The sequence below is a fragment of the Microtus oregoni genome, unplaced genomic scaffold (assembly GCF_018167655.1).
Source record: "Microtus oregoni isolate MIOR12 unplaced genomic scaffold, Mior012 000035F_ref0000213, whole genome shotgun sequence".
In the NCBI taxonomy this organism is placed as follows: Eukaryota; Metazoa; Chordata; class Mammalia; order Rodentia; family Cricetidae; genus Microtus; species Microtus oregoni.
Window position 1 is genome coordinate 12,222,770 of NW_024543094.1, and position 19,932 is coordinate 12,242,701.

The following is a 19,932-nucleotide window of genomic DNA, read 5'->3' on the forward strand; positions in this document are numbered from 1 at the left end:
CACCCACTGAGATGGTGGGATTGATCTAATGGGAATTTACCAAGGCCAGCTGGACTGGGACTGAAAAAGCATGGTGTAAAACCGGACTCTTGGAACATGGTGGACAATGAGGGCTACTGAGAAGCCAAGGACAATGGCACTGGGTTTTGATCCTACTGCATGTACTGGCTTTCTGGGAGCCAAGCCAGTTTGGATGTTCACCTTTCTTGACCTGGATGGAGGGGGGAGGACCTTGGACTGCCCACAGGACAGGGAACCCTGATTGCTCTTTGGACTGGAGAAGGAGGGGAAGGGGAATGGTGCGTGTGGAGTGGGGGGATGGGGAGAGAAAAGGGAGGCGGGGAGGAGGCAGAAATTTTTATTTTTATTTTTTATTGAAAAAATTTCCACCTCCTCCCCGTCTCCCATTTCCCTCCTCCTACTCCCACTCCTCTCCCCCTCCCCCCATTCCATTCCCCCTCCCTCTCCAGTTTTTAAAACTTTCAGCTCCTGAATAAAATCACATCAGAAAGAAATGAAGGTTTTCAAACTATTAAAAATTGTGAAGGTTCCTGAGCACAGTGACCAATTTCAGACGCAGGTGATGCATAGATTACAAGGTTGGTGGTCATGTATTAAATAAGATTTGGATTTAATCAATTGCTGGAGAGAATGACATGTTGGCATGATGTTGATATTGGAAATGTTTCAACGGGCTCCTCAAACTGTCCAAAGTGCATGTTTGCAGGGCATACAGATGATTATCATGACAGGGCATTCAGCAGTGATGCAGGCTTGCCCTGCATATTTTCTGAAACTCTACAAGTCTTCAGGTACAACAAATTAAATGGACCCTGGGTCTGCTTACTCTGCTTCTGTGAATAATGTCAGAATTCAGAACAGATTAGAATGAATTCCAAAAGTAATTTTCTAAATTCTGGGTTCTAATTGTCTCTGCATTCTTTATATTTATTAAGAGAATTTAATTTTTTTCTTTAAAGCTTATTTGAAAAATTTGTGATTTTTTTGTCATTATTTTCATTTTTATAGACTTTTATTGAGCTCTACATTTTTCTCTGTTCCCTTCCCTGCCTGTCCCCTTCCCCCTTCAACCCTCCCCCAAAAGTCCCCATGCTCCCAATTTACTCAGGAGATCTTGTAGTTTTCTACTTCCCTTGTAGATTAGATCTATGTAAGTTTCTCTTACTGTCCTCATTGTTGTCTGTGTATTCAGGGATTGTGGATTGTAGGCTGGTTCTCTTTGCTTTATATTTAAAAACTACCTATGAGTGAGTACATGCGATTCTGTGTCTGCATTATCTCACTCAAAATAATGTTTTCTAGCTCCATCCAATTTCCTGAAAAATTCAAGATGTCATTATTTGTTTCTGTTTTTTTTTTTTTTTTTTTTTTTTTTTTTTTTTTTTTTTTTTTTGAGACAGGGTTTCTCTGTGGCTTTGGAGCCTGTCCTGGCACTAGCTCTTGTAGACCAGGCTGGTCTCGAACTCACAGAGATCCGCCTGCCTCTGCCTCCCGAGTGCTGGGATTAAAGGCGTGCGCCACCACCGCCCGGCTGTTTCTGTTGTTTTTACTCCATTGTGTAAATGTACCACATTTTCCTTATCCATTCTTCAGGGAAGGAGCATTTAGGTTGTTTTCAGGTTCTGGCTATGACAAACAAAGCTGCTATGAACATAGTTGAGCACATGTCCTTGTGGCATGATTGAGCACCTTTGATATGTACCCAAAAGTGGTATTATTGATTCCCGAGGAAGGTTGTTTCCTAATTTTCTGAGAAATCACCACACTGACATCCAAAGGGGCTATACCAGCTTGCATTCCCACCAGCAATGCAGGAGTTTTCCCTTTACCCCACAACCTCTCCAGCATAATTTGTCATCAGTGATTTTGATCTTGGCCATTCTTACAGGTGTAAAATGGAATTTGAGAGAACTTTAAAAGCATTACTCTTGAAATAAATGGAGGAAAACATGTTGCAAGTTACTTACATTGGTGCAGCCACGTATCGCAGATTTCTGTTTAGGCCATCAAGTACTTTCATATCCTTTGGACTCAACTGGAATTCAAAAACCTACCATGCAGATAAGAAACATTTTTGCATATTTAGACTGTAATTTTGCCAGCTTGCACACTGTAAATGCAACAGACTGAACTGTGATGACAAAAAAGTTGAAAAATCTCAGATCTCTCAAAATACAAAGTTATTCGTCCAAACGCTCAAGTGAGAAACAAATGCAAGGGAGAGCATCACTCAGATTCCCTCCACATAGTGAATCCATACACACAAACAGACAAGAGAGTGTTAAATAGAGGGTGAGAACGGAAGAAATCTGATGGGATTTAAAGAAGAAATCATCATTGATTAGATTATCTAAACCAGAAGTGCAATTTTCTAAATGTTTAACATAATTCAGTTGCTAACACTTGATAGTTTTATTTCCACACTGAAAAAAAGGCAATCAAATATAAGAATGCTAGTTTGAACACAGCTTAAATGGATATTCTATTATAAATGATGTTTTATAAATGAGTTAAGAACTGGTCTCAAGGTGATCATCTTTGATACAGTTTGGGCAGTTTAATCATCAAGATGATCATAACTGTTAATGTATGTAAATAAATGGATCCATAAATTATTGCTTTGATCTGAAAATCAACACCAAGAAAGAATTAGAGAATAAAAATATCAATCATACAGCAACTTAGTCATGTAATTGACAGAATGAATGCAAGATATCCTGAATATTTCAAAGTAGATGAAACAAAAATGCAATATCAAGAAATTCACAAAATTACCTGTTTTCTATTTATAAATGAGACAGAATATAAGCAGTTACTTATTATGAAAATTATGGAAGTACATAAAATATCATCTATGAAACTGCAAATTCCAATAAAATGATTATGGTTTGGACAGAACAGTATTGCAAAAACCTCTTAGTCTCCAAAATAATGAACAGATGTGAAAACAAATACCAACTTAATACTCTGGTTGCTAGTTAGAACGTGGATTATAAACTTTTTATTACAGAAAAAAAAACATAAATAACCAAGGCAAGCCAGGTGTGATGACACCTATCTATAACACCACCACTTGGATTGTAAAAGGCAAAACCTAGAAGTTCTTGGTCATTTTCAACTAAATTGCTAGCTTAAGGCCAGACAACTTCAAAAATGACAATCTCAAAGTAAACTACCATTAGGAAATACAAAATCATCCACAAAACAAAACTCAACCCAAACTTCAGAAAACTCCCTTGACATATAAAACACAATAAACTTAACTTCCTTAGATGTTTTATTTTTTTCCTTTTTTTTATTGAGAAAAGGAGAAAAAAACAAAAACAAAAACAAGTTTCCACCTCCTCCCAGCCTCCCATTTCCCTCCCCCTCCTCCCACGCTTCTCCCCCTCCCCCCACTCCTTTCCCCCTCCCTCTCCAGTCCAAAGAGCAGTCAGGTTTTTCAGCCCTGTGGTAAGTCCTAGGTCCTACCCCCTCTGTCCATATCTAGGAAGGTGAACATCCAAACTGGCTAGGCTCCCGCAAAGCCAGCACATTGCATAAGATCAAAACCCCGTGCCATTGTCCTTTGCGTCTCATCAGCCCTCATTGTTCGCCATGTTCAGAGAGTCCGGTTTTATCCCATGCTTTTTCAGTCACAGTCCAGCTGGCCTTGGTGAGCTCCCAATAGATCAGCTCCACTGTCTCAGTGGGTGGGTGCACCCCTCGTGGTCCCGACTTCTTTGCTCATGTTCTCCCTCCTTCTGCTCCTCATTGGGACCTTGGGAGCTCAGTCCAGTGCTCCAGTGTGGGTCTCTGTCTCTATGTCCATCCATCACCAGATGAAGGTTCTATGATGATATGCAAGATATTTGTCAGTATTGCTATAGGATAGGGTCATTTCAGGTTCCCTATCCTCAGCTGCCCCAGGAACTAACTGGGGACCTCGGCTTGGGCACCTAGGAGCCCCTCTAGGGTCAGGTCTCTTGCCAACCCTAAGGTGGCTCCCTTAACTAAGAATTGTGGTTCCGTGCTCCCCTGTCCAACCTTCCTTTATCCCAATCCTCCTGTTTCCCCAAGGCACCCCCCTCCTTCCCTTCTAACTTTTCTCTCCCCTTACCCACATCCCATCCCACCCCCAAGATACCAATTTTCTCCCCGGCAATTTTGTCTACTTCCCTTAGCCAAGAGGACAACTATATGTTTTTCCTTGGGTTCACCTTCTTACTTAGCTTTCTTAGATTCACCTACTGTAGACTGCGTGACCCTTATTTATGGCTAGAAACCAATTATGAGTGAGTACATCCCATGTTCATCTTTTTGGGTCTGGGACACCTCACTCAGGATAGTGTTTTCTATTTCCATCCATTTGCATGCAAAATTCGAGAAGTCATTGTTTTTTACCACAGCGTAGTACTCTAGTGTGTATATATTCCACACTTTCTTCATCCATTCTTCCATTGAAGGGCATCGAGGTTGTTTCCAGGTTCTGGCTATTACAAATAATGTTGCTATGAACATTGTTGAACAAATGCTTTTGTCATATGATAGGGCATCTCTTGGGTATATTCCCAAGAGTGGTATTGCTGGGTCCAGGCGTAGGTTGATCCCGAATTTCCTGAGAAACCGAAACACTGACTTCCACAGTGGTTGCACAAGATTGCATTCCCACCAGAAGTGGATGAGGGTACCCCTTCCTCCACAGCCTCTCCAGCAAAGGCTATCCTTGGTGTTTTTGAGTTTAGCCATTCTGACAGGTGTAAGATGATATCTCAAAGTTGTTTTGATTTGCATTTCCTTGATTGCTAAGGAAGTTGAGCATGACCTTAAGTGTCTTTTGGCCATTTGAACTTCCTCTGCTGAGAATTCTCTGTTCAGTTCAGTGCCCCATTTTTCAATTGGGTTAATTAGCATTTTAAAGTCTAGTTTCTTGAGTTCTCTCTATATTTTGGAGATCAGATCTTTGTCTGTTGCGGGGTTGGTGAAGATCTTCTCCCAGTCAGTAGGTTGCCTTTTTGTCTTAGTGACAGTGTCCTTTGCTTTACAGAAGCTTCTCAGTTTTAGTAGGTCCCATTTATTCAATGTTGCCCTTAATGTCTGTGCTTCTGGGGTTATACCTAGGAAGTGATCGCCTGTGCCCATCTGTTGTAGAGTCCTTCCCACTTTCTCTTCTATCAGGTTCAGTGTGTTCGGGCTGATATTGAGGTCTTTAATCCATTTGGACTTGAGTTTTGTGCATGGTGATAGATATGGGTCTATTTTCATTCTTCTACAGGTTGACATCCAGTTGTGCCAGCACCATTTGTTGAAGATGCTTTCTTTCTTCCATTGTATACTTTTAGCTCCTTTATCGAAAATGAGGTGTTCATAGGTTTGTGGGTTAAAATCCGGGTCTTCTATTTGATTCCATTGGTCGACTTTTTTTTTTTTTATGCCAGTACCACACTGTTTTCATTCCTGTAGCTCTGTAGTAGAGTTTGAAGTCAGGGATGATAATGCCTCCAGAAGATCCTTTATTGTATAGGATTGTTTTGGCTATCCTGGGTTTTTTATTTTTCCATATAAAGTTGATTATTGTCCTCTCAAGATCTGTGAAGAATTTTGATGGGATCTTGATGGGGATTGCATTGAATCTATAAATTGCCTTTGGTAGAATTGCCATTTTTACTATGTTGATCCACCCAATCCAAGAGCAAGGGAGGTCCATCATTTTTTGGTATCCTCTTCAATTTCTTTCTTCAATGCCTTAAAGTTCTTGTTAAATAGATTTTCACTTCCTTATTTAGATTTACCCCAAGATATTTTATGCTGTTTGTGGCTATCGTGAATGGTGAAGCTTCTCTGATTTCCCTCTCTGCTTCCATATCCTTTGTGTATAAGAGGGCAACTGATATTTTGGAGTTGATCTTATATCCTGCCACATTACTAAAGCTGTTTATCAGCTGTAAAAGTTCTTTGGTGGAGTTTTGGGGGTCGCTTAAGTACACTATCATATCATCTGCGAATAACGAAAGTTTAACTTCTTCCTTTCCAGTTCGAATCCCCTTGATCCCATTATGTTGTCTTATTGCTATTGCTAGAACTTCAAGCACTATATTGAAGAGGTATGGTGAGAGTGGACAGCCTTGTTGTGTTCCTGAATTAAGCGGGATTGCTTTGAGTTTCTTTCCGTTTAATTTGATGTTAGCTGTCGGCTTGCTGTATATAGCTTTTATTATATTTAGGTATGACCCTTGTATCCCTAATCTCTTCAAGACTTTTAACATAAATGGATGTTGAATTTTGTTGAATGCTTTTTCAGCATCTAATGAGATGATCATATGGTTTTTTTCTTTCAGTTTATTTATATGTTGGATTACATTGATAGATTTTCGCATGTTGAACCAGCCCTGCATCTCAGGAATGAAGCCTACTTGATCATAATGGATAATTTTTCGGATGTGTTCTTGGATTCGGTTTGCCAGTATTTTGTTCAGGATTTTTGCGTCGATGTTCATGAGTGAGATTGGCCTGTAATTCTCTTTCCTGGTTGAGTCTTTGTGTGGTTTTGGTATCAGAGTAACTGTAGCTTCATAAAAGGAATTAGGTAATGACCCTTCTATTTCTATATTGTGGAATACATTAAGGAGTATAGGTATAAGCTCTTCTTGCAAGTTCTGGTAGAATTCCGCATTGAAGCCATCTGGTCCTGGGCTTTTCTTGGTAGCGAGGTTTTTGATAACAGCTTCTAATTCTTCGTGGCCAACAGGTCTGTTTAGATTGTTCACCTGGTCCTGGTGTAACTTTGGTATATGGTATTTATCTAAAATGTGTCCATTTCTTTTACATTTTCCAGTTTTATGTTATACAGGCTTTTGTAATAAGATCTAATGATTCTCTGAATTTCTTCTGTGTCTGTGGTTATGTTCCCCTTTTCATTTCCGATCTTATTAATTTGCGTATTCTCTCTCTGCCGTTTGATTAGTTTGGATAGGGGTTTATCAATCTTGTTGATTTTCTCCAGGAACCAGCTTTTTGTTTCATTGATTCTTTGGATTGTTTTCTGTGTTTCTATTTTGTTGATTTCCGCCCTCAGTTTGATTATTTCCAGTCTTCTACTCCTTCTAGCTGAGTCTGCTTCTTTTTTTCTTACAGCTTTCAGGTGGGCTGTTAAGTCTCCAATATGTGCTTTCTCTGTTTTCTTTAAGTAGGCACTTAGTGCGATGAACTTTCCTCTTAGCACTGCTTTCATAGTGTCCCATAAGTTCAAGTACGTTGTTTCTTTATTTTCATTGAATTCAAGGAAGACTTTAATTTCTTTCTTTATTTCTTCCTTAATCCAGGTATGGTTCAGTAGTTGACTGTTCAGTTTCCATGAGTTTGTAGGCTTTCTGGGGGTAGCATTGTTGTTGAATTCTAACTTTAATCCATGGTGATCTGATAAGACCGAAGTGGTTACTAATATTTATTTTGTAACTGTGTAAGTTAGCTTTGCTACCGAGTATGTGGTCAATTTTCGAGAAGGTTCCGTGAGCTGCAGAGAAGAAGGTATATTCTCTCCTATTTGGGTGGAATAATCTATAGATGTCTGTTAAGTCCATTTGCTTCATTACCTCCATTAATTCTCTAATTTCTCTGTTAGGTTTCTGTTTGATTGGCCTGTCCATTGGTTAGAGTGGAGTGTTGAAGTCTCCTACTATTAGTGTATGTGGTTTGATGGCTGCCTTGAGTTTTAGTAATGTTTCTTTTACGTACCTGGGCGCTTTTATAGTAGGGGAGTAGATATTCATTTTTGAGACTTCATCCTGATGAATTGTTCCTGTTATGAGTATAAAATGTCCCTCTCCATCTCTTCTGATTGATTTAAGTTTGAAGTCAACTTTGTTAGAAATTAGTATGGCCACACCTGCTTGTTTCTTAGGTCCATTTGCTTGATAAGCCTTTTCCCAGCCCTTTACTCTGAGTAGGTGCCTGTCTTTGTGGTTGAGGTGTGTTTCTTGTAAACAGCAGAATGTTGGATCCTGTTTTCGTATCCAATCTCTTAGCCTGTGCCTTTTTATAGGTGAGTTGAGCCCATTAACATTAAGTGATATTAATGACCAGTGGTTGTTAACTCCGGTCACTTTTTTAGTAGTAGGGTTTGTGTGTTTCCCTTCTTTTAGTTGCGCTGTTGAAGGGTCTCTAGATGACTGAGTCATTGTGGGCATGGTTGGACTCCTTGGTTATTGATTTTCCTTCTATTATTTTCTGTAAGGCTGGATTTGTGGCTATGTATTGTTTAAATTTGTTTTTATCCTGGAAAATTTTGTTTTCTCCATTTATAGTGAACGAAAGTTTGGCTGGATATAGTAATCTGGGCTTGCATCCATGATCTCTTAGTTTTTGCAGTACATCTATCCAGGACCTTCTGGCTTTCATGGTTTCCATAGAGAAGTCAGGTATAAGTCTGATAGGTTTACCTTTATAAGTAACTTGGCCTTTTTCCTTTGCAGCTCTTAATAATCTTTCTTTATTCTGTATATTTTGTGTTTTGATTATTATATGGCTAGGGGATTTTTTTTTTGATCCAGCCTATTTGGTGTTCTGTATGCTTCTTGAACCTTCATAGGTATATCTTTCTTCAGGTTGGGAAAGTTTTCTTCTATTATTTTATTAAGTATATTTTCTGGACCGTTGAGCTGTACTTCTTCTCCTTCTTCTACTCCAATTATTCTTAGGTTTGGTCTTTTTATTGTGTCCCAGATTTCCTGAATGTTTTGTGATGAGAATTTGTTGGTTTTGCTGTTTTCTTTGATCAGTGTGTTTATTTTCTCTATGGTATCTTCAGTGTCTGACATTCTTTCTTCTATCTCTTGTAATCTGTTGTTAGTACTTGTCTCTGTAGTTCCTGTTCATTTACCCAGATTTTCCATCTCCATTCTTCCCTCAGTTTGTGCTTTCTTCATTGCTTCCATTTCATTCTTCAAGTCTTGAACCGCTTCCCTAACCTGTTTGATTGTTTTTTTCTTCTTTCTCTTGGTTTTCTTGGGTATCTTTGAGCAATTTATTCATTTCCTCTACCTTTTTGTTTGTAATCTCTAATTGTTTATGGCATTTTTTCACCTCCTGTTAAGGTCCTCTATCATTTTCATATAGTTCACTTTTGAGTCGATATCTTCTATTTCTTCTGGAGTAGGGTGTACAATTCTTCTTATTTCGGGATCCCTGGATTCTGGTGGTGTCATGTTGACTTTCAGGTTGCTGGAGGAATTCTTGCATTGGCGCCTTCCCATCTCTTCCTTCAAATGGAGCCAGGAGCTGGGCGGTGGTGGCGCACGCCTTTAATCCCAGCACTCGGGAGGCAGAGGCAGGTGGATCTCTGTGAGTTCGAGGCCAGCGTGGTCAACAAGAGCTAGTTCCAGGACAGCAACCAAAAGCTATGGAGCAACCCTGTCTCGAAAAAAAAAAATGGAGCCAGGAGAGGCCTGGTGTCTTGGTCCAGTCTTTGCTGTGATTGACTCTCTGGGTATATCTCTTCACTGTAGAAGCATGAACCGTTCCCGTCCAGATGGGATTCCTCAGCAACTAAACAGGGCGGCTGGTAGCCCAATGCTCCAGTGCCAAAAGGATGAATGAAGCAAGGGGGGGGGGGCAGCATCTAGACGAGCACAGGAAGCCTGGTGCTGGAGCTGAAGGTGCCCAGGCTCCCTTACAGGGGACCCTGAGGCCTGCCTGGTAGGCAGGCACTCACCGCTCTGGGTGGGTAGCCTTAGTGTAGGAGCTTAAAACTGTTCTTGAGCACTGGTCCTAGCATACAGCAGGGCAGGGTTGGGGAGGGGTGCTGGGGGGGGTGGGTCGTGCAAAAGAGAGACAGCCCTGCAGAAGGAGCTGGGGGAGGGGGGTTTGTGCTCTCTTCCGGGACAGTCCGCCCCTGGATAGCACACACTCACCCGTCCTGATGGGATTCCTCAGCAACTACAGATATTTTAATTTTTTAAAACATTTTTTTCTCTAACTTTTCACTAACACCACAAGGGAACAGCAGTCATTCACGAAAGCAAGAAGCTGGAGTCTCTTGTTCAGGATGTAGGCACATATTTATCAGAAAACAAAGACAAAATCACAACAAAAATAAGGAAATGTAAAAAAACAACAAATCATCAAGCTGTGTTTAAGTAAGAGGAGAAATAAGAACCATTTTCATTTGAGATAGCCAAACTAAATTTGCACTACCAAAAATATGTTAATTGACCACAAGGATGAGGACAGATGCATAGTCATAGATAGTGAATCTTATTATCGATTTTTAAATTGTACATATGCTTTGGTTAACACTTGAAATTACAAAACAGTAATTTTGGTGGATTATGAAAATGAGATGGAAAGAACAGAGGATGATATTTTCAAAATAATAGAGAAGAATATTGGTGTGTTGCACACAGGAATGTTTAACATCAATCAAGCAAATAGAAAGTAATGAAGAATCTTAATATATAGAGAAGACATTTTTGCTTATGTTACTTAATGAAAATTTGAAAAGTACAGCATTTTTTTAGTAAAAGCTTCAAAATCCACTTCCGAAACTGAGACCAATGGGTTTCCAGAATACATAAACATAGTTAATGGATTCACAATAAGAATACAATAATGCCAGAGGAAGAGGGAGCCTCTCCCAGGGATGATCCTTCTAACTTGTTGTCCAATACAAAGTGATCTGCTCTGAAGCTATATATGTATCATCAACAAAAATGGAGTCAGCATGTTTAATTTATACAATGGTGCATGAAAACATATAAATACAGATATGTGTAACAATAACAATTTGGAAATAAGGGCCTATCAATTTGATAGTGGAGAGACATGGGAGAAGTAGAGATGGAGAAACCAAAAGCAGATGGAGAAAGCAAAAGGGAGAAGGAAAGTGGTGTGATTACATTTTAATTAAAATCTACAAAAATTATAAGAATGTCTGCTTCAAGTCTTCCAGTGCCTACTCTATTTTGTGAATATTGAGTCACTTGTACTAAGATATGGAAGAAGTTTTCCCATATCTTGATACTTCCCTGGATGTAGCGCACTTTGCCAGTTGAAGATGCCAGAAGTAATGGTATTCTTTGTCTAGATTAGAACACACTCATACATGAAAGCCCTTTCTGAGAAGTCAGGAACTAAGTTGGAGTTGTGCAAAATAGTAAAGCCAAGGCTGGTTGGAAGAAGAATTAAGAACTATTAAGAATATAGATAGAAAACTATGTGGAAGAGAGACCAAGGAACTTCATACTGATGAGATAGGCTCCACTGCAAACAATGCAATCTATGACCCGACGTGACAGAACACATCCCAGCACAGAAAGTCTCTTTGAGGTCAGAGGAGCCACACAAAAAATCTAACGGCAGAAAAGTTGCTTAAATAAATGTTTTATATATGAAGTCCTTACAAAGAACAATTGCATGACTCGACTGCTTCAAATATGGAGCCCATGCATTGAAACGGTTGATTCTTAAACTCATACAAGTATTCATAATCAAAATAAATGATGACCTATTTGAAAAGAAAGCTACTCTCTACGGGATTTGAAAGGTGACAAAATTAAATTTAAAGAAGATAAATGCCTGCGTGTTAAAATAAATGTGTGTACAAGGAAACTACAAAATAGAACATAAATAATTTGAACACCCATTATCTACACTAAGTCCATTTCATTTCAGAAGACAAAGGAACATTTCATTCACTTAAGGTTAATAGGTGCAATGCCATTGCAATGCTGAGAAGAAAAATCTGTCTTGAACCTAATTCTAATTCTTTTTTTTTTTTCTTTTTCTTTTTTTTGGTTTTTTCGAGTCAGGGTTTCTCTGTGGTTTTGGAGCCTGTCCTGGAACTAGCTCTTGTAGACCAGGCTGGTCTCGAACTCACAGAGATCCGCCTGCCTCTGCCTCCCAAGTGCTGGGATTAAAGGCGTGCGCCACCACCGCCCGGCTCCTAATTCTAATTCTATATTGCAAAAAAAAAAAAAAACTGTAGTATTGTTACAGATAAGGATAAACCCTTCAAGTATACATAAGACACAAGGGCATGGAAAAGCAAATAGAAGGACTAGTGTGATATAGAATCAAGAGTTGCCAAAGAAGTACATTGGGGTGAATCAGGGTGAATCAGTGTGGACAGTTTTGAAGCTCACAGTCTAACTCAGCACCTGGATGTTCTCTTTGACTAGCTTTTCCGTGAGAGTACTACTGAGGGTCACAAGCCCACACTGTAACTGGTAGCGAAGGACAATCAAGGCTGGAGTTTGATTGTATTTCTTTGCCATGGAATGAAGAACTGGTTCATCCAAGAGAACAGGGGAGCTCGGGTCCACCCTGGAATGAAATACAGTGAGGCTAAATCCCTCAATCTATAACCTGTAAAGAAGTTTCAAATATACATGAAGGTAACCATAGACATTGGGGCTTCTCAAGTTTGTTCCTGTACCAGTAACATTAATACCATTTTTTATTCTATAAAAAATGCAAATTATTCCTGCTACCAGATTGCATGAGTTTGAATTTAGAATTATGGGACTAAAGGTATGCCAGCACAATTGTTAATATATGTTTAATTTTTAATGACCTCATTACCATCCTGTATATCATTGTGTTCCCAGGACACCATAGGCAACCAGTACAATATTATTTGACTTGCAGAAATCAAGAAGTTTCATTTGGTTGAGATAAGGATGGCATTCTACCTGCAGATGAATGAATAAAGATACCATAATACGTAAAATCCCACATTGATATAAAGAAAAGTGTTAAAATACAATAAACTAAATTTGGAAAACTTGTGTAATAAATTATGAATTGACTATAACAACACCAAGACTTAAGCATATAGCATCCTACCCATTCTGGTACAAGAAACCTTGATTAATTGCAGTGGATTAGTAAAAACATGAAAATAAAAGTTCCTACCTGGGAAGTAGAAAGGTTCTGCAGCATGAGAGTTGGAAAACAAAACAATAAACAATAACTGGGGGACTTTAACCAAGGAACATATATAAATTTTCTTTTTTTAAATTCAAACATTTTATTTTTTGCTTTATAAATAATGCCATTCAAAATTTCCACCTCCTCCCATTTCGCTCCCACTCCCCTCTCCCCCTCCACCATCCCCCTTCAGTCCTAAGAGAGGGTAGGGTACCCTGCCCTGTGGGAAGTCCAAGGCCCTCCCCCCTCCATCCAGGCCTAGGAAGGTGTGTATCCAAACAGACTAGGACCCAAAAAGCCAGTATATGCAGTACAATCAAATCCCAGTGCTATTATCATTGTCTTCTCAATCAGCACCCATTGTCAGCCACATTCAGAGAGTCTGGTTTGATCACATGCTCATTCAGTGCCAGTCCAGCTGGCCTTCATGAGCTCCCCTTAGGTCAGTCACATTTTCTCAGTGGGTGGACTAACCCCTTGCAGTCCTGACTTCCTTCCTTAGCAATCAGGGAAATGCAAATCAAAACAACTTTGAGATACCATCTTACACGTGTCAGAATGGCTATAATCAAAAACACCAATGATAACCTATGCTGGAGAGGATGTTGAGTAAGAGGAACACGTATCAATTGCTGGTGGGAATGCAAACTTGTGCAACCACTTTGGAAATTAGTGTGGCGGTTTCTCAGGAAACTGGGAGTCAACCTACCTCAGGATCCAGCAACTCCACTCTTGGGAATATACCCAAGAGATGCCCAATCATACTACAAAAGCATTTGTTCAACTATATCCATAGCAGCACTATTTGTAATAGCCAGAACCATGAAGGCTTCACAGAGAAAAACAAAACCAACTGTCGTAAATATCCTGTGTAAACACTTTGGCCTTAGCTTGTGTTGCTCCACATATAAAATGAATGCTGAAACCCATACCTATTAAGCAGTGGAACAAGAGAAACAGGAGATGGAGAACAAGAGATTGAGGATCCCCACCTCATTACACAAAGGCTTGTACTTGAGCCCTGGCTTATTCAGGATCATCTCCAGCTGCCTGCGGTTAAAGTTGGACACCCCAATGGACTTGGTCAGTCCTGCATCCTTACACTTCTCCAAGGCCTAAAGCAGAAAATGGAGTCACAAAGTATTTTATGTGGTTGTATAACCCTTTGATTCTATTATGTTAAAGTCATGCATGCTACCCCAGCTCTTAAACAAAACATTCCTTGGACATAACATCACTTTTTGACAAAGAAGACACACCCTACTCTCATGAATGAAACAGTGGCCTGACGTTTTCTCTCCCTGCATTCCCCATGTGCTCTCTCTTTCTAGTACTCACTTCCCATGTGGCACAAAGATCCACTGTGTCAAATATTAATTTTCCATGTTCATCTACTGGGAAATCTTCTTCTCCTGGCTGGAATAGAAGCAAAAGTTAAAGTAACATCTCAAAAAAGGCATGTTTTCTACCAGTAGCCATGTTTCCAGGGAAAGGGAATACTGAGAATTAAAACTCCATAATACAGATGGGTCATATTTAATGTAATTATATTTGTCATGTATTTTGAATGTTGAGTTATATAAAATGTCCTTAGGTGGTAAGATTCTATTTTCTCATGCCTATTATATGTGTTCTTAAATATTGCATCCCTGGGTCACTATGGGCTGTCCTCTAGACTTTTATAAATTTTTAGGGCTTTCCACATTGTCGATAACTATTTTTCCTTACTTCAATTCATTGGTTGCCCATAGTTTCTTGTCTAGTGTTGCGGCCTCATTAGATTTTCCCCTTCCACATTAACATGTCTACTGGTCTTTATTTGGGTCTACTTAATCGGCACATTGGTAAGACTTCATGGGTATAGATTCCCTGGAATCTCTAGAAAATATAATCTCATAGGAAACCTCTATTTCTCTGAATCCTACCACCATCATAACTACAAACTACTCTAAATAATACATTTTTGTATATTCAAAAAACATACTTTCAGGGCCACTGGGAAATGCATGAGGTAAAGATCCACATAGTCCAACTGAAATTTCTTCAATGACTGTTCCAAGGAAGATCTCACCAGTTCTGGGTGAAGACAATTACACCAAACCTACAGTAGAAGGTGGAATTCAGATTGAATTAAAATATTCTAGGAATTTTTCATTTACTTTACCTAATACCGACTTTTTCCTACTAATTTTAAATTGATGTGATCAGTGGGAATATTGCACTTCTTCCCAAAAGTCTTTTATTCTGATCTAGCCATGTGCATCTCCTATGTTTATCATGAATTAATCTTGGAAATTACTCAAGACACAATATTTTAGTCAAGCAATAACAATGTTCACCATCAATATTATCTTTCACTGGCTTTAAAATTCACAATGAGAGTCTAATATTCTTACTCAGTCAACTCAATATGAAATAGTTACTGGTGAAAGTATCTATATGTGTGTATTGTTTTGCTTATTCAGTATACACATATGGAGGCTTAATGTCATTCTTGTGTGCTTATCTCTGTCACTCTCTGTCTATGCATTTTTAATTTCCATAACCATAGGGAAAATATTTTCAACATTTCGTTGTATACTAGATTAGTTACGTCTTGCTTAACAACCAAAATCTAATCTTATTTTCTCATATTACTAAAAGTATCTAAAATATTCAGAACAATTAGAACTGCTAAAAAGTTATCCAGGATATAAGCAAAGCTCCTGAATGTCTTCCATAATCCAGTTTACATCATAGTCCCATAAACCAAGCTGATGAAGTAAGAGCCATCAAATCAAATCATATTCATGAATCTAAAGACAGCAATAATGAGCCAACCATTCCCTGTCAATAAACACTATCCACTGTAAGCACAAAGATAAAACAGTAAGTACAAGTCACTAATAATTACTGATCTAGTCATATGAACCTCTGTCCAAATATTAAGGTTCATTTGCAGGTACATTATATAAACAGTACCTTGGATGTCAGAAATATATCTTCTCTCCTCACAGTGCCATCAGCAATCTTGCTTCGGATGACCTCTCCCACATAATCTTCAGTTTTATAAATAGAAGCAGAATCAAAATGAAGGAAGCCAACATCTATAGCTATTTTGATGATCTCCCTAATCTTACTTTTGGGAAGCTGAGGAGAACAAAAGGCACCATTTACAGTTAGACATGCATGTATCAGAAAGTATTCAGGCATAAAATGTGACCTGTTCTGGTATCAACATTTCCACATATCTTATGTAGTAAGGACTCCATCTAAGTTAATTGTGACATTTGTCTATCTAGTAACAAGGGAAAAGCATTCTGAGAACCTCTTCTATTCTTGAAAACCACAGTTTAGTCATCATCACAAGATGTCTCTACTAGCACCTAGGATCCAGGACTTAAACGGGGAATCATAAGAATATTTAAAAAATTACCCAGGAAATGTGCATCAATGGACATAAACATTAAATGTTGTGTAAGTAAATTTTCCCCAGCTCCAAGCCAAGTCCATAAAACTGAGTTCTATGTTTCAAGAACTCAGCTATTCAGTGATTTCAGAAGAAAAAGAACTGACTCCTTCCCTAAATAACTGATGACCACAAAAATCTAACAAAACTTTGCAGTTTCAAAAAACAAAAGAAAACAAAAATAGACAATTGAAGAGAAACAACTGACTTCTCAGTCTGCCCTCTTCCCTATCCTTGGCTAGAAAAACAGAGCTGAAAAGGCATCATCTGAGTCCTGTGAACTCCAGATACTGGGTAAGTGGGTCCCATGCCATGATGACAGTGTGGCCAAAACTTGAGAATCTCCTTTTCTGGCATCAAGTAAAACTTTCTTTGGGATGAAGCCTACTTGATCATAATGGATGATTGTTTTTATATGTTCTTGGATTCGGTTTGCCAGTATTTTATTGAGAATTTTTACATCGATGTTCATGATTAAGATTGGTCTGTAATTCTCTTTCTTGGTTGTATCTTTGTGCGGTTTTGGTACCAGGGTAACTGTAGCTTCATAAAAAGAGTTTGGCAATGACTCTTCTGTTTCTTTTATGTGGAACACATTAAGGAGTATAGTTATTAGCTCTTCTTGGAAGGTCTAGTAGAATTCTTCACTAAAACAATCTGGTCCTTTTTTAAATTTTTTTAAATTTATTTATTTATTTTTGGTTGGGAGGTTTTTCACGACAGCTTCTACTTCCCTGAAACTTATAGGGGGTGCAGGTGGGGTGGTGGAAGGAAAAAGGGGGAGAGAGAGAAAAGAAAGAAGGGAAGGATTGGGGAGAGCTTGGGAGAGTGGGATGGATGAGATGGAGAAAGGAGAGATATGGGAACAGGGAAAAAGATAATTAAGGGAGGCATTGTGGGGTTGGCAAGAGGCTTGGCTCTGGAGAGGTTCCCAGGTGTCCACAGGGCTGTCCCCAGCTACGACCCTGAGCAGTGGAGGAGAGGGTGCCTGAACTGGCCATGTCCCATAGTCAGACTGATGACTATCTTGGATATCACCATAGAACCTTCCTCTGCTCACAGATGGAGATAAAGACAAATGCCCATGGGAGCACTGGACTGAGCTCCCAAGGTCCAGTTAAAGAGCAGAAGGAGGAAGAATATGAACAAGGAAGTCAGGACCACGAGGGATTTGTCCACCCACTGAGACAGTGTGTCTGAACTAATGGGAGCTCACCAAAGCCAGCTGGACTGGGACTGAACCTAGCATGGGATCAAACTGAACCCTCTGAATGTGGCTCACAAATGAGGCACACTGAGAAGCCAATGATAATGGCACTGGGATTTGTCTCTACTGCATGCACTGGTTTTTTGGGATCCTAGTCTATTTGGATGCATGCCTTCCTAAGCCTGGATGGAGGGGGGAGTGCCTTGGACTTCCCACAGGACAGGGTATCCTGTCCTCTCTTAGGACTGGAGGGAGAGGGGAGAGAGTGAGTGGGGGAGTGGGAGGGAAGTGGGAGGAGGGGAGGAAGTAGTAATTTTTATTCCTATTACTTATAAAGTAATAAAAATTATCAGAAAAAGCTTTCTCTAGTTTTTGAAATAGGTTAAATTCTCATCTTTTGTTTTTTTCTTACACAATTAATTCTTAAATAGTATTACACTGTGAATTTTCTATTAGCTTTCTCCCAGGAAAAACAGACAGAACTCATCAAATTTCCCAAACAGTGATTTCACGAAGTGAAGTTTAAGTGGATACTGTTTAGAGGCTCTATTCAAAGAGTTTCGTAGGCAGTTTGTACATAAACATTTGTCTTCTTCACATGTCCCCATTTCCTGTCTCCAAATCAAAATATGTTTATGAGAGCCCCAGTGCTTGTTCCAATAGTAGGATTGCAATCTACATATTATGAAATCAGTGTTCTAATTTTTAATCAACAAAATTATGACACACAACGACACACCTGCTGCCTTCTCTAGACAACACCCTTTTCTTATTTTGAAACCTTAGGAGCTCCTAATCTTCTGCCTTTTATTCTACTTTCCTCCACAATTTAAACAACTCTTGTCATTATTCTTTATCATTGTCCTTTGGACACTTCAAAAACATGTTATTACATTGAAATTATTCAACAGGTTAAGCACTATCAACAATTCTGATGACTTTTTTAAATCCCTGAGATTCACAAGGTGGAAGAGAAGTGACTTAAGTCTGTTGATCTCTGTCCTCCACAATTGATCCATGGCAAATATGAACACACACACACGCGAGCGTGCGCACACAGAGAGAAGGTGGGAGGGAATAGGAAGGGGGAATAAGAGAACAGAAAAGAAGAGGAGAAAAGGGAAAGGACAAAAAGAAAAAAACAAAATTTGAGCCTTCTATACCTAAAAGCCCATATCAAAAGGTAACAGTCACTCAATGAAAGAGAGAATCTGTAGAACACGAGGAACCATTCTACTCACAAAGCACTAGTGCTGAAATTGTGTGGATAATTCAAAACTAGCAAAAACCACATAATCCATTTCTTGAATGGGTAGCCTATCTGTGCAGATTTTTTCCCAAAAGGTGAAATACATTGTAAATAAACATTTAAAGATTCTATAATCTTCATTTTCAGGTAGTGAAGCAGAAATAAATGGACATTAACAACAGGAAGCATGGCTCCAGGATAATCATCCGGCAGCCAGTGACCACACACTGTCTCTGAGCAATCTTTCTCTCTTACAGCACATAGCTGTAGCCTGGGTAAGTAAGCATCCAGGAACCCCAGCATTACTAGGAAGTGGTATAGTCATATACTTTTACATTTATTCTGGTTCTATTTCTTCTAAACCCTCAGCACCCAGCATCACTATTTTTACCTCTTCAGGTACAGCAGTTCCAAAGCCCAGCACAGGTATGAAGTGCCCATATTCAATTCAATATTTTGACATTTGGAGTTCATCTTCCGTCACTTTTCAGTGTTAGTTGGGTCTGCTTGTTGTTGTCCTTCAGAAGTCATTAAGTAATGGGAGTTACTCCACTGCCTTCCAAATTAAATAGCAGTCTGTGACATGTGGGAGATCACCTGACTTCCAACAGTGCGGATATAGCTGAAAGCTAAGAATAGCCATCACAGGTTGTACAGCATGATCTTGAAGTAGATTAATTGCTATCTTTCTGAGGAATTAACCCACTGATTTCCAAAGTGACTAAACAAATTTGCACTCCTACAAGTAACGAATGTGTGTTCTAATGAATAATGAAGTCAATTCTGTATCATTTGGTATAAATTCAGCAATTTCTATAAGCAAAACAACTCTTTCTGTTTATCATCAATCAGTAACTATATTAAGAGGTTCTTTTTTTAGTTCTTAATTTTTTTTCATTTTTTATTGCTTTATAAATTCCACTTCCTCCCATCCTCCCATTTCCTTCCTGCTCTTCCACTGACCCTCCCCCCCTCCAGTCCTTAGGGAGGGCAGGGTACCCTGCCCTGTGGGAAGTCCAAAGCCCTTTCCCCTCCATCCAGGCTTAGGAAGGTATGCATCCAAATAGACTAGGATCCCAAAAAGCCAGTACATGCAGTAGAGAC

The 19,932-nt window shown here is 39.2% G+C and overlaps 1 pseudogene; it reads right to left on the minus strand.

Annotated features, from left to right (window-relative positions):
- Positions 1–1,984: 1,984 nt before the first annotated feature.
- Positions 1,985–19,302, minus strand: LOC121432567 (annotated as a pseudogene).
- Positions 19,303–19,932: the final 630 nt, after the last annotated feature.